Genomic DNA, 25,518 nt, shown 5'->3' with positions numbered 1-25,518 from the left:
CCTAGTTGAGCCAAGCGTAGCCAGGCGGTATTGCTTTCGCAATTCCACAGGTTTAACCAAGTTGAGCCACAGCAAATTTGGTCCAATGTACGCGCTCCTTTTCAAGACGTTTCTCTCGTTCTTCTAAAGTTACTTGAAGGCGTCGCAACCGCTTAGTTTCATTCCTACGTTCAGCACTGGAAAGACTTGAATCCTCACTAGCGTTAAGTGCACTCATTAAACTGATTTCAGACTCCCTAGAGCTAGAACGCGTTCGACGAGCTGCATCTTGTGCCCGGCATTTAGAAAGTCGTTGTTCCCGTTCTTCAGCAGTTTCCGCATCCCTTCGTCTCTTCCTGGCCTCGCATTGGCGAGCAGTCTTCTCCTTCTGCTTACTAGTCGATGGCATGGTCAAGCGCGGCGCGTGTCCACCGCCGTGTTCTCCGACGGTGGTGGTGGTGGTAGTGGTTGGTATGAAGATGAAGGGGGAGTGCACTGGCCGGTTGACTGCCGACGGTGACGACACCTCCACTGCCGAGGTGCAGATAGATGAATAAGGGGGAGGGGAGGAAATATGAGAGAGAAAGGAACGCTAGCGCCACGCAGCCGCAGTCATGCCCCCCAGGGCATCTAGAGGAGGTCGGCGGGGCCAGTTGCCGCCAATAAGACAAGGAGCAGGTGGAAGGGCTTGTCGGAGATGGGCCCACGAGGAAACAGAACTTCTTCTGAGGTGGAAGAGGGTAGGGAGAGGGAGTGATAGCCAGAGGAAAGGACGACACGCTGCAGCGCGAAGGCTGGACACTCACATAGATGTTCGAGTATTTCGTCTGGGTGCCCGCTCTGCAGACATGCCGGAGAGGGGGTGAGGCTGAACCGGTGAAGACGGGAAGCTGTCCGAGCGGAGCCGACTCGGAGTCGCAGGAGGAAGGACCGGTCGGCAAAGGAAAGGCTCTTGGTGGGGAGCGGGCGGGGGGGTGGGGTGTGGATCCGCCCGCAACTCTGAAGTCCGGATGGTTCAGGAGCAGGTGGCGACGGATGACGCCTCTCGCCACATCCAGAGGTCCCACTGCAGTGCTGGTGGGGGTGACAGGATTATGGGCAGGCCTGGCCAGAGAGTCGGCTGCCTCGTTGCCAACCACTCCAGAGTGGCCCGGAACCCAGCAGAGGGTCAGGGCGGTGCCCCCAAGTCCAATGACGATGAGCCATGCCGCCAGACTACGCGCACCATAGGGGGGGGGGGGGGGGGGGGGGGCATCTGGTTTCTGCAGGAGCTGGAGGGCGGAGCGGGAGTCCGTGAGGATGGCCGCCTTCTGAATGTCTGCACGCTCTGCCAGGATGTCCGCCGCCAGGTGGAGGGCAGCCAGCTCGGCGATGGTGGAGGAGGCCACAAATAGCAGCCTGGCCCGCCTGGAGATGCCGAGGGCCGGAACAGTGCAGGCAGCCGACGAGCCGAGCTGGGGCCCCTTTTCTCTGCAGCTGGTATGACGTCACACCAACAGTAGCGCCACTAGTGAGCGGCGTGCTAAGCGCGGCGCGTGTGCACCGCCATGTTCTCCGACCAAAGAGGAAGGAAAAGTTTTTCCTTCCTCCATGTCTCCGACGAGCTAGAACACTGTAGTTTCAACGAAACACGCGACTGACTTCAGTTGGCTTCGGCTGTAGTCAGTTTTTCGCGCAGCCACAATGAAAAAGCAAGATATCGCATATCGCCATAAGCAGCTTATATTAACATGCGTGAGTCGTCAGCAATCACCGCCGTAGGAAATAAATTTACCATGAAACAATTAAATAAACTTCTCTAAAATGCTTTGATAGCTGGTATTCAATTTTATTGTATGGGTTTTACTACTGATCGCCGCTAGGTGGTTGGCTGTAACGGATTGGCTTGGCACTCACTTGATAGCCGTTTTCGCGCGCTTTCGGTTCCAGCGCTCACTTCTCTAGTTCTTTTGTTTCGGCACTGTCTCGCACGGCTATTGTGAGCAAGTTCCAAGGATTGCGTTGTGAGGGAGAGTGGAAGCAAGCATAGGTTCTGACTTCTGTGGTACTTTGTTTCAATTAAGTGTGAGTATAATGGCGAATTCGAGTGGAAGAGCAGGCTCACTCGAGAGCACTTCGAAAGAGCTCTCAGACAAGCGGGCGCCCTCCAGTCGGGGAGCAGGAGTAGAATCACTGGCTTCCAATGGTAGAGGAGGAGGGCTTTTCCTCCGCTGAGAGCACCCGAGTGCACTGTCGGTTGCTCCCTCGTCTAAAGCGAGTGTAGAGGAAGTCACATGGCGATGCGGCCCGCGGCTTCGACCGATTAGCATCCCTCAGGGACCAACATGGCAACAGTGTACTCGCAATCGACCATCGGCCACAGCCGAAATGCTTTCGATGCCGTGACGCCGTGAAGCTATATTGTGTATCTTCTTTCGGCGGTATCTTTTTTCGAGAGTTTCCACATTTCGAGCGTTTCGAGAAAGACGATGATCGGCGCGGCTCTGTCTCATAACAAACTGGCGAATAACGTACAACTAAATCTGGAAGTGAATAATGTGGTCTGCATGCATAACAATCTTCACAGCTGTTCTTGAGGCCACTCTAACACGACGATTACTGCCAAAATGTTCACTGCAGGTTCAAAACAGGGCCAACGCATCAGAGAGCATAGCCCGCGCCATGGCGCAGTATAAACAGCAGAAAAAAATAGATAAGACGAGAAAGAGAGTAATTTACCGAGCGATGGGCCCATAAAAGAAAACAAAACATAAAGCGCTTGTAATGCACAATACGTATTTCGCAAGCTTTTGCGCTCCTTCTTGCATTGCGTATAAACAAACCGATCCCTCGGTCATCGCAACGCTTCCCGAAATGTTTACATACGAATAATGATTAGTTAACAGCCAACTAGTGTCCTCGCTGCTGCGCTTGTCGGTTTTGAAGCATCGTCGCCATTTTCCTTGAATGTTTGTGATACAGCTCCGTGTTCAGCAAAAATTACGTCCACGGTAGCACAGCATGACCGAAGAGCCGGCGCTCCTAAATTTGCCAGCGCTGTGAAACGAAACTCCACATGTTAAAATGATTCCAGTGCACAATATAGTGAACATAGGTATCCAGAAAATTAGTTGCAATGCCTGAGAGCAGGCAACTAACTCCGATGGTCAAGAAGCTGTAACCTTTAGAGCAGCAGCAATGGCCTGTACACCTCGAAACGTGAAGGTCCATTATAAATGCGGCCTTGACATAAAATGCAAAAAAAAATATTTTTTGGGATCTCGGCGTGGCCGAGTGGTTAGCGCAGAATGGTACGGACCCAGTGGTAGTGAGTTCGAATCGCGTTATGGGTATCTTTTATTGCGATAGCAATATTGCGCCAGGTTTCGTGCCGTCGCGTATCCCCGGCCAATGCCGAATTTGACCTTGAACAGCAACCGCTTCAGCCAAGCTCCGCCAGACTGCGGCACCGTCGGCGGGCAGCGCGCTGCAGCGGCGCCGCTTCGACCTAGCAACGACATGCTTCACCTTTTTATTCTACAAATTGATCTTTTTTTGCTTTTTTAATGTATTTGAGGTGCGTCGTTACCTTTTAGTCTTTCCTTTTTATCTGAGGCCCTTTTTCGCTGGGCGACCAGAGTAATAGGGTAGGATGCAATTGGGAAAGAATGACATTTAGAATAAGATCGACGCTGTCCTTGGTATGAGCGGCAAATATACCCCTTTTGTTTACTATGCCAGCAAATAGCACACTGAAGCTCTCGTCACATCACGTGGGTCAAATGTGCCATGCTTTAGTGGAGAATTGAATGATGATGCGTTTTTCCTTCGGCATTTAGCTACCTGTATGCTTTTCGTGGCATTCGTAGCTGCAGCCGAGCGGTCAGGTGGACGGTCAGGGTTAACGGGAGCTTGCAGTCGAAGCGGCGATATACTGGCTCAGAAGTGTGAACGAAGGAGCGTGTCGGCGGCAGCGGATTTCGCTCGCTCGCTCCGCCAAATGCTCAAGTGTAAACGAGGCATCAAAATGCCGTCTGCAAAATGTCGGCGCTCGGCGAGCGGAAAGCATTGCTCAGGTGCTGTATGCATGTTTTAGAGTCGCTGCTGGCGTCAAAAGGGCCAAAGGAGGTAGATCGCCGCGCTGTAAGAACAAAGGCATAGAAAACAAGTGGTTCTACACGGAGCGTCGGCCTCTCGGGTTGCAACTGCCGCCGCTGCGGGCAGGCGGATAATGCTGGGGAGAGAAGTGCGGTCACATGGTCGTGGCGCACTGCTCTCGACACGCAGAGAGCGTTCCAGTGGGAGGAGTTACACCCTCGCTCTGCGTGCTCCTGTACTGCTCTCTACTGCTCGGCGCCTCTGCTCTCGTCCCCCCAACCGAATGCGCCAGACCATCGCTCGGCGTGCTCCTGTACTGCTCGGCGCCTCTGCTCTCGTCCCCCCAACAGAATGCGTCATAAGGCTCGATTCCATAGTTTCGTTTTTACCCGTGTTCGCGTTTTCATAATCACGCGCGAAACACGTGCTTTGGTGTCATAAGGGGAGCTTTTTGAGCCGCTCTTCCTACTGCGGTACTTTATTTCGATTAAATGCGACTTTAATATAAGCTCGATTCCATATACTTTCGTTTTTACCCGTGTTCGTATTTCCACGATCACGCGCGCAACACGTGCTTTGGAGGTGCCATAAGGGGAGCTTTGCGAGTCGCTCTTCTTTCTGTGGTACTTTATTTCTATTGAGTGCGAGTATCGATTCCATACCTTCATTTTTTACCTGTGTTCGCGTTTTCACGATCACGCGCGCAACACGGGCTTTGGCGGTGCCATGAGGGGAGCTTTGTGCGCCGCTCTTTCTCCTTTGGCACTTTATTTCAATTAGGTTTGAGTATATAAGCTCGATTCCATACTTTCGTTTTTACCCGTGTTCGCGTTTTCACGATCACGCGCGCAACATGCGTTTGGAAGTTGGGGAGCTTTGTGAGCCGCTCTTCCTCCTGTGCACTTATTTCAATTAAGTGTGAATATATAATTAGCAGGGTAGATGTGTAGGCCAGTTGGTGAGACATAAGGATATTAAAACCCATTTGAACGAACTTAATCCAGAGGATCCTTTCAAGATCGGTGGGTCTGACCACCTAGTTGCAGCGTGAGGTCCGGCGTTGCGGGTGCCAACTCAGCGCTGTCCGTCGATGTGGAAAAGTTTTACTTGATACCGCACGAAGAGCTTTTCAGCGCAGTGAGAGTCGATTGACGTTTACGGAGTGGTTGGGTTCCAAAACTCTTGTGGCATCACCAGATTCTTTTCTGGAGCTTTCTTTTTATCTCGGTTCCACCATTGTGTCTTTTGACGAAAAATTGTACGTTCAGAAGGGAATATGCATAGGATCTAGCGTCGCCCCGGTGCTGTGTGAAATCTTTCTTGTGCACTTAGACCGTTTGCTCGAAGTTAAGCTAACGCAACCGTTCATTGTAAAGATATTTAGATACGTAGATGATTTTTTGATTATTTTAAAACTCATCCGATGACATCCTAGCAGAAGTAGCTGATGAGATATTAGGCAACTTTTCTAATTGCTCAAGCTTTCTTAAATTCACTTTGGAACTTCCACAAAAGGCTTCCATTCAGTTTTTAGATCTTAAGCTGCTTTTTAACCACAGTGATCATGTGTGTTGGGCCTTCCAACCCAGGACAGAGAAAGCCTTGTTGCCTTATGATTCTTCCCATTCTAAGGTGGTGAAGCGAGGCCTAGCCTCTTCATGTTTTAGATTCGCGGTTTTAAAATCATACATTCACATGCCCTATTCTAGTTTTCATCTTCAAGTAGAGCTACTGGAAAAGGCAGGTTACCCGAGTTTCCTGTAAGCGCGGTTGCCGAATCGGTGGCCAAGAAGCTACACAAGAAAGAAAAAGATCCTGTTTCTTTACAAACTACTAGCCAGAAGAAACTTGAAGTCATGCCTTACATTCATAAGGTTTCACAAAATCTTAAGATTTCAGGCAAATGTGGCGTTGATATTGTTCTTTCTGCATCTTGCAAACTGTCCAGATTATGCAATTTGGTGGGAAAGAGTGTTTCCAGATTAGGCATGTGTGGCAAAAAACACCTGGAAGAAAACAAGCGTGTTGCATGTGCGAAAGGGGTTATTTAAAAGGTTCCCCTCAGTTGTGGGCGTTTTTATATTGGACAAACCGGTAGGTGCTTAAATGATCGTTTACCAGAACACGCGCGTTCCTTGGGTAAGGCGGGGGGGGGGGGGGGTTCGAATTTGCCGATTAACTGCCGCAGTTGTTGGGGCTGTTACCCACAGCTCAGCCAGACTGAGATTATAGGAAGAATTCGAAGGGACAACTTGAAAGAGATTGTAGAGGCGGTTGCCATCCTGTGTTCGCATCCAGATGATTGAGTTAGCTCACCTTCTGTCGCTCTCCTCCAAAAAGAACTAGATTTCCTTATCATATGTGACCTCTTGGGTGGTTGTTTTTCTTTGTTTTTATGCATCCACTTTCCCCCGTGTTTGTTGGTCGTTTAAATTTTTGGAACCTTTTGTTTTGATTACATTTCATTCTCATCTAGTGAGATTTCATTCATGTGCTGTTGTCGATGGTTCAGATTTATTTGTAATGATTTCCTCTTTTACAGATCCTGTTTGTTATCGCCCTTTTATCAACTTCTCCGTGCTGCTTGTTGTGTTATAGGTTTCGCCGAAGGTCTTATTTGGTTTTCATCTTTCATTCCACTTTACCTGATTGTAAGGTCACATGCGCCACCTGTCTTTAAAAGCCCTATTTTTTCAATAACATTTTCAGTTGCCAGTACCGTCCTGTGTTGTCTCCACCCTCCGTCCTGTGCCTGTTGCGGTTTTATTTTCCTTAACTATATAATTAGCTCGATTTCATACCTTCGTTTTTACCCGTGTTCACGTTTTCACAATCACGCGCGCAGTACATGCTTTGAAGGTGTCATAAGGGGAGCTTTGTGAGCCGTCCTTCCTCCTGTGGTACTTTATTTTAATTAAGTGTGAGTTTATAAGCTAGATTCCATATACTTCTATTTTTACCCGTGTTTGCGTTTTCACGTATCATGTGCGCAACATGCGATTTGGAGGTGTGAGGGCAGCTTTTTGAGCCACTCCTCTTTGTCGGTCACTGCCATTGTGTAGGTAGCTCAAGACTCAAGTGTTGTCTGCTGGCACAAAGACTATCTTGGCCGAGAACTTCCTTTACGAGTGAACTGGGTGTTATGTGCATGCAGCGATGGAAAGGAAACGAAAGCCCATAGACGCGCTTTATCGAACTCAGGCATCGTAGACCTGATGCCCTGATTGAGCCTTTAGTTCGTGAAATCGACATAGGCGAGAGTAAATACTTTCTTCTAATGAAGCAATGTAACTCGACCCAGATGATCGACTTGCTTTGCTAACTGAATTCGGAGTGAACTCCTCAAACGATGGTTCAGGCACCGACCCCAGAATGGAATATGTGGACCCGCTACAAAGTGTGGTCATTGCGAAATTCGAGCCAGAACCGGGAAGTGCAAATTTACTAGAGTCAAGTGGCAGCTTGAGTGTACACATGTACAAGAGCCGGCACTGTGCTCATGAAGCGGGCAGATCAAGTGTGGCAGCATCCAGTCGTAGTGAGAGTGAAACTGAGTGCCAGTTTTCTGAGCAGCACACTAATTCAGTAGAACAGATAGCTGATCTTTTGAGAATTTGATAATGTGAGCAAAACATCACACAAGCAGTCCTTTTCTCACTTCTGAAAATATTAAGGACACATGCATGCTTCGCAAGCTTACCATCAGATGCATGGACGCTACTGCTAACGCCATGTTTGGCCGAAGTTGGGGCTTCAGGAAAAGGATCATACGCCTACTTTGGCATTCTAAAAAGCCTTGAAGGCATGTTGGTAGTCTTCTGAATTGTCTCTGCTGCAAAAAAACATTGGTCTGATGCTCTATATTGATGGGCTTCCAGTCAGGAAAAGCTCTCTGAGCCAGTTTTGGCCAATGCTTGCAAAGACTGATGACATTCCAGGCACTAGCGTGTTTCTGGTTACATGCTACCATGGCAACCAAAAGCCTCCATGACTGTGTAATTTCCTGAGTCCTTTGATCAGTGAATTGCTTGAGCTCCTGGAGAATGGACTATGTATTGATAGTTGTTACTTTACCATCACTATTCATGAATTTGTGTGCGATGCATCTGCTCGCGCATTTATTTTAGGCACGAAACTACATTCCGGTTACTATGGCTGTGGGAAGTGCCAACAGACAGGAAAGTATGTTGAAGGTAGAGTTCTGCTTCCAGATACAAATGCATCATTGCGAACGGATGTGAGCTTTGCTAACAAGGTGCAGGAGGAGCATCATGTGTCACACACCACTTTCTGCACTTCCAATTGGCCTTGTATGTCATTACCCACTTGACTACATGCACTTAGTTTGCCTGGGAGTCACGAGAAAATTGCTACTGCTGTGGATGAGGGGCTCACTAGAATATTGTTTGCTTTCATCAGCAGTGATAGAATCACAAACCAGTTACTAGAGCTGGCAACCATTCATTGTGAGGAGTTTGCCCGAAAGCCACGTTCCCCGAGAAATTTATCGTTAAAAAGCAGCAGAGCTGCGTTGTTTCCTGCTGTCTTTGGTCCAGCTGTCCTCAAGAAAATTCTTCCAGAGTTGTACATTCATTTTCTACTTCTACATGTGGGAATCACCATACTTTCACATGATGCCATGTGCCAGGACTACTGTGACTATGCCAAGGAGTTCCTCATCTGCTTTGTTTCTTCTTTTAAGTCACTTTATGGGGAGCACAATGTCTTGTATAATGTGCATTCCTTAATTCATTTGGCAATGATGTGGTCAAGTATGGAGCTCTCGACAACTTCAATGCATTTCCTGCACAGAATTTCATGCACCACTTGAAGAAGCTGATAAAGCACTCACGGAAGCTACTGGAACAGCTGGCTAATCACATCACTGAAAGAATGTCTTCTGGCCCACTGTTCGTAGCCAAAGACCCTCCTCATCAGGAAGTGCAATATTCACAGGTGCACTACAGTGGCCCCTTAGCAGAGAAGTGCTGTGGGCCTCAGTTTTGTATTGCTAAGTTTCCTAATTTCACTTTGAAAACATCACCAGGAAACAATACCTGTTTTATGAAAGATTCAACTGCCATAATGGTAGAAAATTTCGCATTTGACACCCTAGGCCACAAGGTTGTAGTGGGCCGAAAGTTGGAAGCTCTTGGCGACTTTTTCACAACACGTGTGAATCTTCAAATTTGGGTATCTTTATTGTGAAGGAAACCTCTGGGCGGCTCTGATATTAAATCCAAGTGCAGCTTGCTACCTCTTGAACGCCTGCAGTTGCAGTATGCACTTTTCCCTCTTATTCATTTGTCTTTTTCAGACATTCAGCATATCATATATAATGTTTGGCATATCAGGAGCACTGCTTGCTCATAATGTTCCATACGTGTGTTTGTTGGACATATTGCTAGTGTGAGGCTTATGAAATTTTCTCTTGTCCATTTGGCTCATGAATCTATTTTGCATATGTGTATCTTATATTTTAGCAGCTTTTCTTGCTCGTGATGTACATGTGTATTGATAGGTATAGTGCTGTGAGGTTCATGCATTTTTCCTTTTGTTGGGCTCTTGCATTCATTATGCATATATTTCTTTGGCATTTCAGCTTGCTCATAATGTGCCATGTGTGTTGTGAGATTCACCGACAGCAACAGTTTTGCAGTTGTGCCATCGAATTGGCTAATGGATAATGACGCAAAATGTTTGTGGCCAACATCAAACACAAACATCGAAAAACTGGTGCAAATGCAGTGCCAGCTCGATTCCGCAGATGTGTACAGCATTGAACTTCTTGAAAAAACAGGTATGTCATGTCTCCTGCTTTTTAAAAATCTTAAATTCCTTGAGGTGGCTTCAATAAAAGGTAGCACTTTGCCATATATGCTTTAGATAGTAGTATACAGGAATTAGCCTGAGATACTCACTGGAAGCGTGGAATAACTTTCACTTCATTTGCTTTTCGCTACCTGCTCGTTTTCAGTAAAAAAAAAAACGTAAAAAAATGCCTACTTGAAGCAGGTCACATTAGGCTGAAGAACGAAAGGCAGTATAAACATTCAGAATTTCAGATACTTGTTCTTATGACACTAGAGCTTTTCGGAGAAGGTGGCATCTCAGGTCTTGAAGTTTCGATGCTTCGCTGTCCGAGGCAGTAGCTGCTCCGAACTTTCCACCTCCCAAGCGCTGGAGGGGTCTTACTTGCGGTTGGACCGGTGGCGGATTCCAGGGCGTCGATTAGATCATGGGCGGTGCTGCCCAGTTCGGATGAAGCAATGGACCTTATATATCGTTCAGTTCATATTTCACAGCGCATTTTACACAATATTCACGAAACTTCCTTTATTCTTCGTAATTTTAATTTCCCCGCATTAGACTGGTCTTACCCGTCTAAGATACCACCCACTTAGTCCGAATATAATTTTATCAACACATGCCAAACCTTCGCATTAACGCAAATGATCTAGAGACCCAGCGTACAATTTATTGCACACTCGGTCTCAGCGTCGAAGCCCTGCTGCAGCTGTGGTACGCGCTAAGTCCTCCTGTGCAATGTATTGCACAGACATGTGCTGCCATCTGGCCAAGATTGAGAGAAGTCAATCGCGCGGGAGCGCTTGCTGGGCAGGTTCGAAAATGGAGTGCATACCGACGACATCGTTTTATTCAATGCGACCACGTAAGTTGCCCCTATTTACTTAACACTTTGCTAAATGTTCTGAACTTTGCAATGAACAGGTTCAGGAATGCACAGGCATCATTTTGAGCATAATTTATCGTGAGGCAAGCACTTATTTTGTTCGTGGCCACTAACTTTTTTGTGTATATTGTATTGCACACTGGGACTGAACTACAACACATGGGGTTGTTTTCATTCTGTTCACCGTAAGTGCTTTCCTGCGTGGGAAGACGTTATGATGATGTTCAGTTTTACTTAAAAAGTCAATTCCAATTGATATGTAAGCAACGTTTGTAATTTTGGCTTTCTTTGGCCCCTAGACAGGGTTGAATCTGAGCAGGGCAGAGGCGATTTTGGAGGCCATCACCTCCCAGGACAGCTCGGATCTCGACTTGTTTGATGACGAGTTGAACGAAAAGTCAATACACGCGCCAGATGTTTCCTGTTCAGGTAAGTTTCCTAATATAAGTTTTTACAATGTAAGTGCAAAATGCGGAACTTGACGCGATTTTTTTTTTTTAAGACGACTCGGACGAGGAAGATTCCGGCAGCGGGCCATCAACAAGTGTGGGGAAATTCCCTCCTTGGAGGCATGCTCCGTTTGTGTTGTCTCTGCCCGATGTTCCGGATACTGAGACCGATTCTCGAACAAATTGGACAGCTCTGGACTATTTCAAGCAATATTTTTCAGAAGAGTTTTACCGAAATATGCATGAAAAGAGTGAGGTGGGCTACCATCAAAGAAAGGGGACTCTGCTCAATAGCAGCACTGCCGAGATGAAAAATTTCATAGGTGCAACGTTCATGATGAGTTGCTTGGGATACCCACAGATCCGTCTTTACTGGGCAAGGCAAACACGAGTTGCTGCAATTGCTGATGTTCTGACTCGCGATCGCTTCTTCTTGTTGCGAAAAAACATAAAAGTTGTGAATGACTTGGACATCAGTGATGAGGAAAAGAAAGCCGACCGGCTGTGGAGATTGAGAGCATTCATTGAAATGATAAGGACGGCTTGCCTCCAGCTTCCAAGAAGCCCGTCAGCAAGCATAGATGAGCAAATAATACCGTTTACAGGCAGAACAACACTAAAGCAATACGTCCCTGGTAAACCTCATCCAACAGGGGTGAAGAATTTGTGCTCTCCAGCCCATGTGGAATGGTTCTAGACTTCGAAATATATCAGGGAAAGTCTGCGCTCGCTGCTGACCGATCAGAGCTTGGTGTGGGTGCTTGTGCTGTGCTTCGATTGTCACAGTCCATGCCAACAGGCAGTTCTTTATTTTTTGATCGCTACTTCTTCTGCACCCCTGCTTCGTCACCTCTCGAGCCAAGGCCTGCGTGGAACTGGCACCATAATGAAGAATCGCATACCAAAAGATTCTAAGCTCCCTGATGACAAAGCTTTGGTGAAGAAAGGCCGCAGATCCTTTTGCCAAACTGTCAATGTGGCTGATGGCATTTGCCTCGTTAAGTGGGTCGACAACAAGACCATTACGTTCGCTTCTTCACACATTGGTGAGGAGCCAGTAGGAGAATGCAAAAGATGGTGCAAGAAGGAGAGAGTCTATAAGGATGTACCTCGGCCAGCTATCGTAGAAGAGTACAATAAGAATATGGGAGGCGTTGACCTCTGCGGTAGAATGGTGAGTCTCTACCCAAGCAAGGCAAGGACAACGCGCTGGACTCTTCGTTCTCTTGCGGGCGTGGCTGTCGTTAATGCATGGTTGCAGTATAAAGAAGACTCTCAACTCCTAGGAGTTGCCAGCAAGAACACATTAAGTCTACTGGACTTCAAAGTGATAATTGCTAATGATTTGCTGAGAGCAGAATTGGATGTGGGCAGCGACGACGATGAGCCGCCAGCGAAGCGCCCTGCCAGTAAGACAACACCATTGCCTCCCGTCTCCTTCCGGACAGCCGGAGCAACACACATGCCCGAACTTTCATTGCAGAAGTCTGCATCAAGATGCCGTAACCCCTCCTGTTCTGAACGCACAAAGTTTCGTTGCACTCGCTGTGACGTTTTTCTTTGTATAACTTCTTCAAGAAACTGTTTTAAACAGTTTCATGCCTAGAGATATCATTGAAGGGCACAAGAAAAGCCTTCTTGCCCATTATCCATAATCTCTCATGATATTGCTTTTTAATCCACTGAGTCCCAATGTGCAATATATTGCACATGCTTTGTTAAGCAAACAAAAAATAGTTCATCAATAAAACTTTTTTTATCGTGATAAGATAGCCTCATTGGTATAATAAATGCGTTTTCTTGATCTGCATACAAAAATTCGTCACTCAGGTTTCACGAGAATGCAGTGTGCATTCCAGTTGTGCATATATGCATGCAGTAAAGTTCCACTGATACTGTTTTCTTTGCAATGCAGCAAAACATTTACGAGCAAAACAAGATGTAATGCGTGCAGAAAAATTGGATTCTATGGATTTTGCAGGCACAATGTAGTGGCCCGAGATATATATCAAGGATCATGACAGCTTGGCCTTATTCTACAGAGACATGAAGAAAAAGGTGCAGTAGCAGTATGGGAACCGTTACTTTTATGTTACTCAATATCTTGCTCAGAATGTCATTAATAGCATTTAGCTGGCCTGAATGTTTGATTAGTTAGGATTAATTAGTATTAAAATAGCTTTTTAAAAGAGCAACATGTCCAAAAATAGTCTGCATTTCATGGGGTGCCCATATTTAAAGCATTTTACCCAAGGAATACAAGCACCAGGGGAAGGGAATGCATATGCAGATTGCAAAACAAGTGAGTAGCCAGTAGCAGTGATGTCCAAACTCTGTAGCTGCCCCATGTGAAATGGATGCGCGAACCACTAAGCCACTGCTGTGTTGGTGCTACAGTGAGTGAAGAACTCGTAAATTTGTATCTGCTTGGTTATTGAAACCACATGCTTTTTTTTGTAGAAAAATGACAAAGCACGGCAAAACCTGCGTAAAGTAGAAGAGACAGACCATCTCGACACATCAACAGATCAAGGTATGTACTTTTCATTGTCTTCAATTTGGAATAAATTTTTTTTTCTCACACTGAATTTCACTTTGATAGAAAAAAGACGAGGCAAAGGACGAAAATCCTTGCTGCTGTCTAGCTCATCTAATGACGACGATGACGCTGGGGCTCATGTTTTAACATTCCAGAGCCACCTTTTCATCACCAAAGGTAATGCTTATTTTGTTTTACTGTAGCAATGGCATCTATTGTGGAAACTTTTACAGGATTCCTCAGATGGGAGAAAGTGACGACACAGGTAAGTTGGTTTTACTCCTATGAACGTTTCTTTTATTACTTAAACTCAAATCCAATTGGCATTACTATATTACATTCCAGTGTTCTGCTTAATGATGATCGACCACTGGAAAAGACAGAACACATAGGGAAGTACACAGAACAATGCCGTATCTAACATTTCCTATTAGAGTTAACAGCATGCTGTTCAATTACACACGAAATAGAATTATGTGAATGAGTTCAATTGTGCTCTTTGCATTTGTTTCGTAGACATCTCTGCTCTTTGCACAAAATGTCCAAAGTAGGCCTTGCGAGGCATTTCAGCTGTTTTTGTCCTAATATGTAACATGCCGAGGACCAGGGAAAGCATTTTGCTGAAGCCCTTGTACCTTCACTTTGCAGGAAGCTACTCTTTCTCGGAACTATGTAGCCAGCCATGCCAACCTGGTAAGGTTTCATATGTCAGCTCCCAGGTCCCTAGCAGTGGAACGACTGTGCACTGCAGGCTTTTTTCTGTTGTTTATATATCATTTCATTTGTTTTAATATTTTCCTATTTGTGTTTCTTTGAGCCAGACTCAGCACAGGGACTTGCGAGGAGTAACAATGGTAAGTTTTTGCAGGCGTAATGGTTTGGAGGGTTGAATATAGGAAGCCTTACCATATTTGTCTGTGTGCTTTGCAGAAGGCCCCACTCATTTACTGCAGTCACAACATCCTGGTAAGATCAGACATACAAGCTCTCTGGTTCGCAGGCAATAATACCACTGCATGCATGTCTTTCATGTTGTTCACTGCTTTGAACTGTTTGATGTCTTTCGGTTTTTGTTCTTTGATCCAGCTTCAGAGCCAAGTTCTCTGCAGACAACCTTGGCTAAGCTCTCGCTGGCAAATTGGGGGACAGCTGGTTTGCTGAATCCTTCGTTGCACTTGTTCTGCTCTGCAGAATTAGGCCACACTCATTCCATGGAGTCACAACGTTCGGGTAAGATTCACAAGACAGCTCACTGGTGCACTGCAGGCAATAATACCATTGCATATGTGTCTTTCATGCCGTTCATTCTTTGAACTGTTTGACGTCTTTCAGTTATTTTCTTAAATCCAGCTTCACAGCAAAGCTTTCAGCGGACTGCCTTGGGTAAGTTCTTGCTGACAAATTGGTGGGAGAGCTGCTTTGCTAAATCCTTCGTGCATTTGTGTGTTCTGCTTTTCAGAAGGCCACACTCGTTAACTCAAGTCACAGCGTTCAAGTAAGATTCACATGCCGGCTCCCTGGTTCACAACAGGCAATAATACAATTGCATGCATGTCTTCTATGTCATTCCATGCTCATTGAGATCAGAGACCAAACGTGGCCTTGTGGCACCGCCTGGTAACAAGGCAAGCAGGCGTTGTAGCAGTGCCTTTGACAGCTGTCAAAAGGTGCCGCTTCCAGTTGGAATCCATCATCCACATATCACCGAAGAGCAAAGAGCCTATGCCAGCCGAATTGGACGCTGGAGGCAGTCTCCGAAGGGTTCGAACTTAGCTTGCAGCGTATGCAGGCCACAACCTATGAGGAGTATGTGGCTGCCCTGCAGTGTTATGGAGAGTCTTATGTTGAAGGCAAGGCAGCCGGTGCGAGGCACACAGAATGTGTGGGACGCGGAAGTAGAGGCAGCATGGCAAGCACGCCATCAGGCTAACCGAGTACACCGCCAAGCCGTCAAGCCACAAGACCCCATGGCCTCTGAGGCGTGAATGCAATACATTGTACTCAAACAGAGTACAAGCTCTGGTGCAGGCGAAAGTGGCCGACCATAACTTGCGCCTGATAAAATCTTTGCGCCAAGACAGCAGGTCAGCGATGCAAAGTTTTGGAGGCATGTCAGCTCCTTGGACAGAAGCACCCAACCTGCAGCTCAGCTCCTGGACTCTGCAACGGGCCTGCCAGTGATATGACGGAATGCCACACCGCCCATTTTGCCAAGTTGTACGGACGTACGACTACTCTAGAATACAGTCATGAGTTGGCCGTCACAGACTTATATTGGCCCAATTGCAGACCAAACGGAAATGAGGGAACCGGAGTGGACCATTTCCGGGCATACGCTAGATCGGGCCTTGACGCGTCTGAGTGCCAGCATTGCTACAAGGCCAGACGGACTGCCAGCCCGAGTGGTCAAGAGCCTCGGTCCTGAGGCTAAGGAACAACTAGCCGAGCTACTGACTAGTGTCGTTGCAGGGGCACAAATTCCTTAAGACTAGCGGGCAGGTAACGTCATCCTTATCCCAAAATAAGGTGGGAACGCTGATCAACTAAAATCGTACAGGCTCTTGCAGTCACCAGAGTGGTGTACAGAGTGTTTGCGCGCATCCTGAAAGATTGGCTGAGTGGCTGGGTAGAATCGGCTGGCCTGACCAAGCTCCAAAATGATTTTCGCCCCGGTCGTCGCTTGGATGACAATTTCTTCATACTAACGAAGTGCGCAGAGATAGCGAGGAAGGAGGGGCGATCGCTGCGTTGTTTATTTCTTGCCGTTGAGCAAGCTTATGATAACGTGCCTCATGAGGAGCTAGCCACTTAGTGGAACTGAGGTTTCCAGAGCGGGTGGTGCAGGCTATCCGATGGCTCTACGAGGACAATAGGGTTGTCATTCAATTCGGTCCTGCTGTATCGGAGACCATTACAGTTATGAGGGGCTTCAGGCAGGGGTACCCCCTATCGCCCCTCCTTTACATCCAGTACGCAGCAAACGTCGAGCAAGAACGACTCAGATCAGGCTTCGAATTCCAGCTGAAGTACTCTCCCCTTGGCATGGACGACACTCGCCGACTACCGGGCTTCGCCTTTACGGACAACCTGGTCTTGATGGCGGCAACACCCCAGAATCTGCAGTCTTCTGGATATCTGCCAAAATGAGATCGATCAACTGGGCTTGCGGTTCAACGCTAAGAAGACCACGTTGTCCGGCTGGCAGGACTTGATGGGGCGAAGACAGAGCTGACGCTTGGAGGAGAGGTCCTTATCCAAAACTCGGGAACCAAGTACTTGGGTGTGGAGCCCTGCGATTCTGCAGCCCTGTATTCCTGGCACGAGGCCAAGTTGCGACAGACAGCACTGCGAGCACACAGCGTCCTGTGTCGCCGGTGCCTCTGGGGCTGCAGCCTACTTGTGATGGTACGCAACCTGTGGAAGATGGTCCAACTCCCAGGTCTAACATTTGCGAATGCGGTTGTGTGTGTGGCAGCGGATACCCGTGAATGGCTGGAGCGACAAAAGCAAGAGGTTGGTCGTACGGCGCTTGGATGCCATGGCCAGGTGGCAAACGGGGCAGTGCAGGGAGACAGGTTGTTCCACCTTAGAGGCTCGAGAGGTGTTCAGCAAGCTGGCGTTTTACGAGCATGTTTACTGCATGCCTCAAGCGCGTTGGGTTCACCAGATGTTTGACTACCTGGCTGCCACCTGTCTCCACACGCAGTGGACTAAGCGCTTGTACCAACTGGAAAAGAAGTACGGGTCTTTCCAGAACCGTATCGACGCTAATTACGCAACAAAATTGGCAGCAGAGGTCCGTCGACGTGTCGGGGCAGCAGAGAGTGAAATGTGGCGAGACGCAATGAGCAAAAAGGCCAAGATCACGTTGTACAGCCGCCACAAATTAGTTCCCCAGCCCGCAACACTGTATGACAACAGTGTTGGGAGTAGCCTCCTATTCGAAGCGAAAGCAGGGGCTTTGCGGACTCTAGTATACTGAAGCCGGTTCAATGCAACTATACACGACACAACGTGCAGAGTGTGTGGTGCGGCGGACACAAGCACAGAGCACTTGGTTATCCACTGCCAGGGCCTCCACCCGCCACAAGAGGGAGCCACGTTCCCGAAAGCGCTTGGCTTCTCGACAGAGATGAGTGGCCCTCTGCGCGTGACTGCCGCCAGGGAGCGTCGCGGTCTGGGGCGCCATCAGCCTTCCGGAGGCGGCAGAGTGAAGGTAGTCAGAGCGCAGTTTGGCCTGTCGTCATTGTGTGTTTCGGTACAAGTGTTCGGGTACAAGTATCGAAAAGAATGGCTTTTGGAATGTATCATTCTGGGAATGAAGAGTCCTCGTTTATATGAAAACTTGAGGTGCCACAAAATCCTTGCTCTCCCCAGTCGTGCATGCCTGCAGAAATGCATAAAGGTTTGTGTCAATGAGTTTCAATTTCAAGCAGGAGCTACTAAAGTTCTCTTTACATTTGCAGGCATTCAAAGCAACATATGGCTTCAACCAGAAGATTCCTGACAGTGTGAAGGTAAAGGTGACTGAACTAGAAGACACAAAATGGCATGGTGGCTTAGTGGTCGATGAAATCAAACTTTCAACTCATCTTGACCTGAAATCATCGATGGATATTGAAGGCTTCATCTATTTAGGGTCCTTTACTGAAGAGAAGGACAGATACACAAGAGCTGACCATGGCCTGGTTATGTTTCAACCATTTGTGGGAAAATAGACCCAGATTATTGGTATCTATCACTCGCAACATGCGTGATCCTTTTTATTCGGTTTCTCGTTTTTGTCTTTCATCTACAGGTGTCTTTGCAGCAAAAGGAAATCTGAAAGCTGCACTGTTAACCAAGATCATTTTTGAGGCCACAATACTTTGTGAGAAAGCTGGCCTTCGCGTAGATTACATCTGCTGTGATGGAGCATCATGGCACCGTGCAATGTGGCACAACATCGGCATTCATGCAAGCTCCAGAGGTGTGCGGTGCAAGGTGGTTCACCCATGTGACAAGGAGAGGTTTTTCCACTTCCTCTCGGATTTCCCGCATCTCGCCAAGTGTGCGGAATGCCATGATGAAACGTGGATTCAACATGCACATAGGCAGGGTATGGTTGAGAAGTTGTTGGTAGTTTGATGGTTTAAAGTTGGCCTAATAAATGCTTCATGCTGCAGGTGCACTGGGATCATGTTGCTACCAATTGGAAGCTAGACAGCAGCACCGTTGTCCTGAGAGTTGCTCCAAAATTAACACGGTCGCACATATACCCGAATGGGTTCGAAAAAATGCGAGTGAATTTGGCATTCCAGGTGTTCAGCAGTCCAGTACTCCATGCGATGGACTTCTACAAGGAAAAGATTGAGGACCAGTACCCCAATCTAGAACCAACGAGAATTTTTGTTGCCATGACGACGCATCTCATTGAGGCAATGACTTCCAGATTTCCTGCAGAGTCATTAAGGTATTTGCAGCGCGGTCTTTTTTCTATATTATTTCTGTCATAAGAAAATGAAATTAAGTGCATAAATTTGTACCGTTTCAGACCAGCCAGTACTAAGAAAGCTGCACTAGATGCAATTCTAGACTTCCTGGACAAGTGGGAAGCCCATGCAAAGGGTCTTGGCTTCTTGAGTAAAAGTACATCGGTTTGCTCATTACAGTCCATTCAACGAAGGCCCTCCGCAACTACCTAACTGAAAAAGTCGGCTTCAGGTACCTGATGACATCTCATCTGAGCCAGGATTGCCTCGAGCACTCTTTCGGGATAGTATGGCAGGCCAACGGCGCGAATGATCACCCAACCCCTGCTCAATTCATTGTTATTATCAGGTACCATCTTTATCTGCAGAATGAATTTTGACACATTTTTAATTGTATTTTGAACATTTGCAGTTGTTTGACCTTTTATAGCCTTGCAAAAAGTCCCACAAGTGGAAGTGTGCCAGCAGGACTTCAGGACTCCCTACTTTCTGCCAATGAGGAACTTGCTGAAAATGAGAGTCAAGATGATGCAGTCCCCATGGATGCTGTTGAGGTCGCGGTAGACCACACAGACTGTCGAAAAGCGAAGCGACGCTCGCCTGGTATATTATATTGCGGGCTATGTGGCCAGAAAGCGTGTGCTGTCAACAAACTGTATAGCATGCAGGGAGGCTTGCCTTGTGGAGAAAGACTGTGTCCCTAGAGATCTTCCAGCTGATGCTTGCAAAGAGTGGAACTTGGGTCGGCTACTGTACTCATCGTCATCACTGTATAATTTGATTCAAACTCTTGAAAGCAGGCTGACACATGAATTCAGCAGAACTCGTCTGCATTCTAGATTTGTTTTCAGCATACTGCAGAAAGTGAGCTCGAACGTGCCACAGATTGGTTGTGTGGAGCATGTTCAGGCCATCAGAGAGCAGATTGTCCCGTACGCAGCAAAGCTAATAATCTGCTCAGTGTCTGAAGTGTCCTCAAGAGGGATAGAAGCGCAAGCTCGACGCTCAACTCACATAAAGTTTGAAGTCATCTTCAGAATCATCACTGCAGCTGTTCGCATCCAAAAATGAGCTCTCAGATGCATCAATTTCCGTGGAAATGCGCCGTTTCCAAGCAGCAATAGAGCGCGACGTCAACGCCATGATGTAAACAAGGAGACCCGATCACCTGACTCTGGAAACTAGCTGCACAGGTGTGGCACGGGCGCGGCACGGCGATAAAAATTAAACTAAAAGCGAAATTGAAAGAAGAGTTCTTCTATTTCCCGTTGGATGCCGCCACTTGCCAAGGAGCGCTTCGAAAGCAGGAAAATTCGAATCATGAAACTATCGATAGCAGGTTATCGATGTGAATAGGTACGGACAGGAAAGTGTTAATGTGAAGAAGTGGATTTTAACTGGCGGCCGTGCATGCAAATTTCACCTGAAAGCATAGCTTGAAGGTCATGTGGTGCAAAACTAACATTTCACACCACTCTATTCTCTTGTACCTCCTTGGAAATATTCAGTCTAGAGACGAGGTGCGGCAGTAGATTTTGATGCTTTCTAAAATCGTTCAGTTGGTCACAGCATCAGCACTTACCCATGCAATGAGAATCAGGCTTCAGGACATCATCGAAGGCTATATTAATGGCTGAGCAACTCTTCCAAGATGTCACTATGAAACCAAAACATCCTATTTGTTGCATTAACCATTTTTGATATTCTAGTTTGGACCTCTCAAAATACTGTGGACGATGCGCTGCGAGAGTAAGCATGGATATTTTTGGAAATGCATGAAAAACTGCCAAAACATTCAGAATTTAACATTTACTTTGTCTCAGCGTCATCAGCTCTTTCAGGCATACAAAGATGCTGGGTATGAGCACTGCTGATCCTTTGGATAATGGCCAGGTATTTTGAAAGAACTGCATACTCCTGAAGTTCAGAGTATTGTGAAAAATGTCATTCTATACCAGGAAGCTATCTTGCAAGCATGCCAGGCAACCATATGCGGCCTTTTGTATAAGTCAAAACACTTGCAATGTCGCAAAAAAATGGCAGCCTTCAGTTTGGGGAAGTTATGCTAATCCTCTGCCAACAGCAAGAATTTATTTGTTTTCGTTAAAGCTGGCCTGTCCTCATATAAGCCTGTAATGCAGTATTTTAATATTTTGAGCAATGATGGTCAGAATAATTGCATCAAGTTTAATTATTTGCTCAATAGTATACCACTTGTTCAGTACTACTTTGCATGCAACAGGTGGCCCATTGTGGTACTAAAGCATGCAGTGTTAGTTTGATTTTCCTCTCCGCAGAAAATGGACTTGGTGCTGCGTATTGATGGCTGGCTACTGACATTAAATGCAGAAACCGTGCGGCAAACTGCCAATAAACATCGGGAATGCGGCAACGAATCTATCAAATACCTTGAATACATTGTAGAAGAGGACCTTATATTTCTGAACCCTATCACCAGAAGAAGACTAATTTAAAAATTGAGCACGGTTGCATCAAATTAAAGTGCACCACCACCAACTCTTCCAGATGTCACCAAAGCGACTTCAAGTATGTCGTTCTTTGGAAAGCATAACTACCCCATGGGATGTGTTCCTATATTCATTATTAAAGGCGTGTGAACAGGGTATTAGACCTAAAAAGCAGGACTTAAAAATGCCCCCAAGCCTGAGCGCAAAGTTCCGAGATCCATTGCTGCCGAGATTGTGGGCCGGTACCCAGACTTTTCAGAACACACTCAACGGCATAGTTATTGCATCTGGACTGGAAACAATGCGGAAGTTTGAGAATTGCATGTAGCGCAAAGATACCCGGCTGCTGGAGGACCTATGCAGTGTGTGTAGATGAATCTGAGATTATAAAGAAGGCAAGAAAGGAAAAGGACTGCTATGGCTGTGTAGCCTGGAAATGTGAACTCCCTAGTAGCAAAACAGCTGAAATGCAAGAATGAAAGAAAATGGAGCTGCAAAATCAGTTCATACTTGTTGTCCACAATGAGGCAGTCATATCACAGCTGATGTCTGAGACATATCCTTCACAGCAAAGACTTATAAACAAGTCTACGAGTGTCCTTGAGGTTACACAAAACTGGCCGTTTGTTTCAAGCTAAATATTTCAACAGCCATGTCAACACAATGCTTGGCTTCAATGTTGCAAGCATCTATGATGAGAAGTTGCAGACAGAGTGAAAAACTGCTTGAAAGAAATAGAAGTCTGCAGAGCCGTGAGAGAGTCAGCTGCTGTGGAATATGAAGCAGCGCCTTTGCTACTGCTGGCTGTTCTGGATGAAGACCAAGACATTATCTGCAAAGTAGCAGAAGTAAACTTTTTAACTAGTCAGAGTTTTGGTAGGAGCGTTAGCCATTGAAACTGTCACCTGAATCAGCTCTGATTCAGCACATTGTTACACACTCAGATTAAGTGCTTTATGAAGCTAGTTTTGTTCAATGTAGAACTTCAGTTATGTTGACAAATTCATTATGCAAAGCTCTGTGCAAAGGGTGCAAGTACAATTATTTGAGCAACCGAGAGCAATGTTTTCATTTGTACTGGATATGCAGCTGAGACTAGGTACGTGAACACCAGTGGTTTCTCCAGTGTTCGGCCTATTTTTGTGCATAGGAAATGAGATAATCATTTAGATCATGCAGTTACGAGACCAGTGATCAGGAAAATAGTAAAATGTATGTCAATCAAGGGTGAGTGTAAGCGAACGAGGATCTGCAAGTGTCCTTAATGATGGAGCTTTAGTGTTTTTTGAACTTTTGTGGAATATATTGGATAATTTATGGCATATATATATGCAGCAAAAAGGTCTAATATATATGCTTGTGATTGCTTTTCCATTTCCCAGTAAACTACCATAGATGCTGATACGGCGATGTTCCGTGCTCCTATTTCATCTAGGCAAAAGGTAGAACTTTTTGCTGCATGCGCAGGGAAATGGAGACAATTTTCTGAATGTGATGCAGGTGGTAGCTTCCTAACAGCCCTGCCTTTCACGATGTTTGACGGCCAGCCAGTATACTATGCTCCAACTCCAGCCATGGCATTCAAGGTGCCATTAATACCCCAGTCACATGGCACTTCTCCAAGGTCTTTACTGCAAAGGAAGTTTATTGCGTTAAAGAAGCAAATTTAAAAAGAAGTGGCGCAGCTACACAGCAAGTGCAAAGGAGATAGATGACGTTGATAATTCAGGCATTCTCCGTGATTGCCATCTGTCTAGCAGCAATCACAACGGCTGTCAACACACCTTTCAGCTTAATAAGTGAACAAGACTGCCCTTGTTTATGCTAGTAAAAGTAACCAACTCATTAACAAAGAAACATTCTGATGGTTTGAAGCGAGTAACATAAAAGTCCTTTTTTTTGTTTTTCATTCTGACCACGTCGTCGATGAGGCTGTTTAAAATGTTCTAAGTTTTCTGTCAACACTCAAGACTATTAAAGCTCATCGAAATGCAAAGCTAATGCCTAAGTAGAATCAATTAGGCTTAAATGTAATATAAAAAATTACATTTGTGTAAACTTTCTTGTTTGTTTGTTTTCTTAAACTGCTCGGTGGCACTCAGGTTTGGGCTGCTCCTTTATGCAGCTGACGACCGCCTTTCCTGCTACGAGGCCATTATCGCAAAGGGCTCACGACTTTGCCATGTAGCTGCACATCAACCGCCTTTGGAGTGAAGAACCTTAATTCTCAAGGCCTTACAAGTGCCCACATGATAGGGGTATAAGGCTGTATCCGCCCTTCTATGGTTTTACCTGGTTTCATCTTGTTCGTTTTTTTTGGACATGTGTGCCCTCTAACTATGCTTAACTATCGTGGAAGCTCTTACGTGGTCAGCCGTCCAGACGCAGCGACACAGTTCAAATTACCCGTAGCGGAACCGACTCTCGGTTGAACTAATGGGCTTTTTTTTTTAACCCACACACCTCTACCGAGCTTGGCCAGACCAAGTAGTGTAATATGAATTTTGAAATTTCGAATTATCGAGGTTCAAATTGATGACCTTTCACTGTAGCTGGGTCTAAAGGCCAACACATGGAATGAATGTGCATGACAGTGTGCAGAGAAGCAAATGTGTGGCAGGATGCTGACAAGCTTTTTTTTTTGCAGGGTTGCATCACATAAGGCAAAAGGGCTTTCCAACATGCCCTACACTCTGAAGCAGAATCATCGCTTTGGAGTTAATTTGTTAATTTACTGTGTGGGGCTTTTTCTTCACCTTATGTTACTACCAAAATATAAAAGACATCTGTCCTAATCCTAAGTTTCATTTGGTTTGGCAACAGCTGCTCCTAGTGTGAAGAGGCTTTTTTTTTTAAAGATGTTTTTGCCACCTTCTTACGTAGCTTCTTTGGGGGTACCACTCAAAACACACTAGACCGACCAAGTTAGCACCAAATATTTTTATCCACACATTGACAGGATGAAAGTGTGACTAGCAACTAGGACTAGGACTAAGCACAAATTGTCAAATGTCACCAGGTCTAAAGGAGCAGAGAGGAGCCGGTGCAGTTGCTCCCGGTTGAGTGGATAGTGTCAGCGAGGTAAGCTTGGGCAAGCCCAGCACGCAGCTAGGCCACTGGACAAGGCCTGGTAGAGGCCAGAAGCCTCAGATTGCCATTCAGTGATTGACGCGTCAGACTTCCGGTGCGTCTGAGCCCAGCACGGTGCCGACCGCATGTGCCGGCGATGAGCTGCAGTCAGGGAACAAGCCGGCAATGCCCAGGTCTGGTCGCTCGGGACAGCAACAGGGCCAGGGCAGGAGAGCAGGCAGGTCCCAGGTCTAGGCACAGTGAAACACGAACTACCTGAGCTCCACAGACACCTGTTCAACAGTACTGCTGCTTCCTTGCTCTCTTCTGCTCGTGCCTCGTGCCGGTTGAGCGACCCTGCATATTCTCCTCCTCCTCTTTTTGGAATGTGGCTTTTTCTCTTCTTTTCTGAAAGTTCCTTAATTTCTCTCTCTCATACACAGGTTCTTCACATGTAGGAAAGACGAGGCATAGTCTTGTCGATTAAAATGGCTTACTTAAAAAAAAAAAAAACTCAGATGATGCTACTATGACTCCAATTATTGTCATGTCTGCATTCAACTAAATGAGCGATGGGGACATAGAATGTAACATCCTGCAAAAAGCTTACATTTATTCTGAAATTTGTTTAATTTCAGCTGCACCTGCCTCTGGAGAGGTAATATAGGGATATTCTGCAACACTGCAAGCATAGAAAAAAATATACTATGTTGTGCTCTATAGTTCTGTATTACAATTTTAAACATTGGGCCAAGAGTGGAAACAAATGTCA

At 46.3% G+C, this 25,518-nt stretch overlaps 1 pseudogene; it reads left to right on the top strand.

Annotated features, from left to right (window-relative positions):
* The first annotated feature begins 13,981 nt into the window (after nt 1-13,981).
* Nucleotides 13,982-25,001, top strand: LOC146196807 (uncharacterized; annotated as a pseudogene).
* Nucleotides 25,002-25,518: the final 517 nt, after the last annotated feature.

This window comes from Amblyomma maculatum, chromosome 3 (genome assembly GCF_055883805.1).
Source record: "Amblyomma maculatum isolate TAMU_Amacu chromosome 3, ASM5588380v1, whole genome shotgun sequence".
Taxonomy (NCBI): Eukaryota; Metazoa; Arthropoda; class Arachnida; order Ixodida; family Ixodidae; genus Amblyomma; species Amblyomma maculatum.
This window is presented reverse-complemented; position numbering and strand designations above follow the sequence as displayed.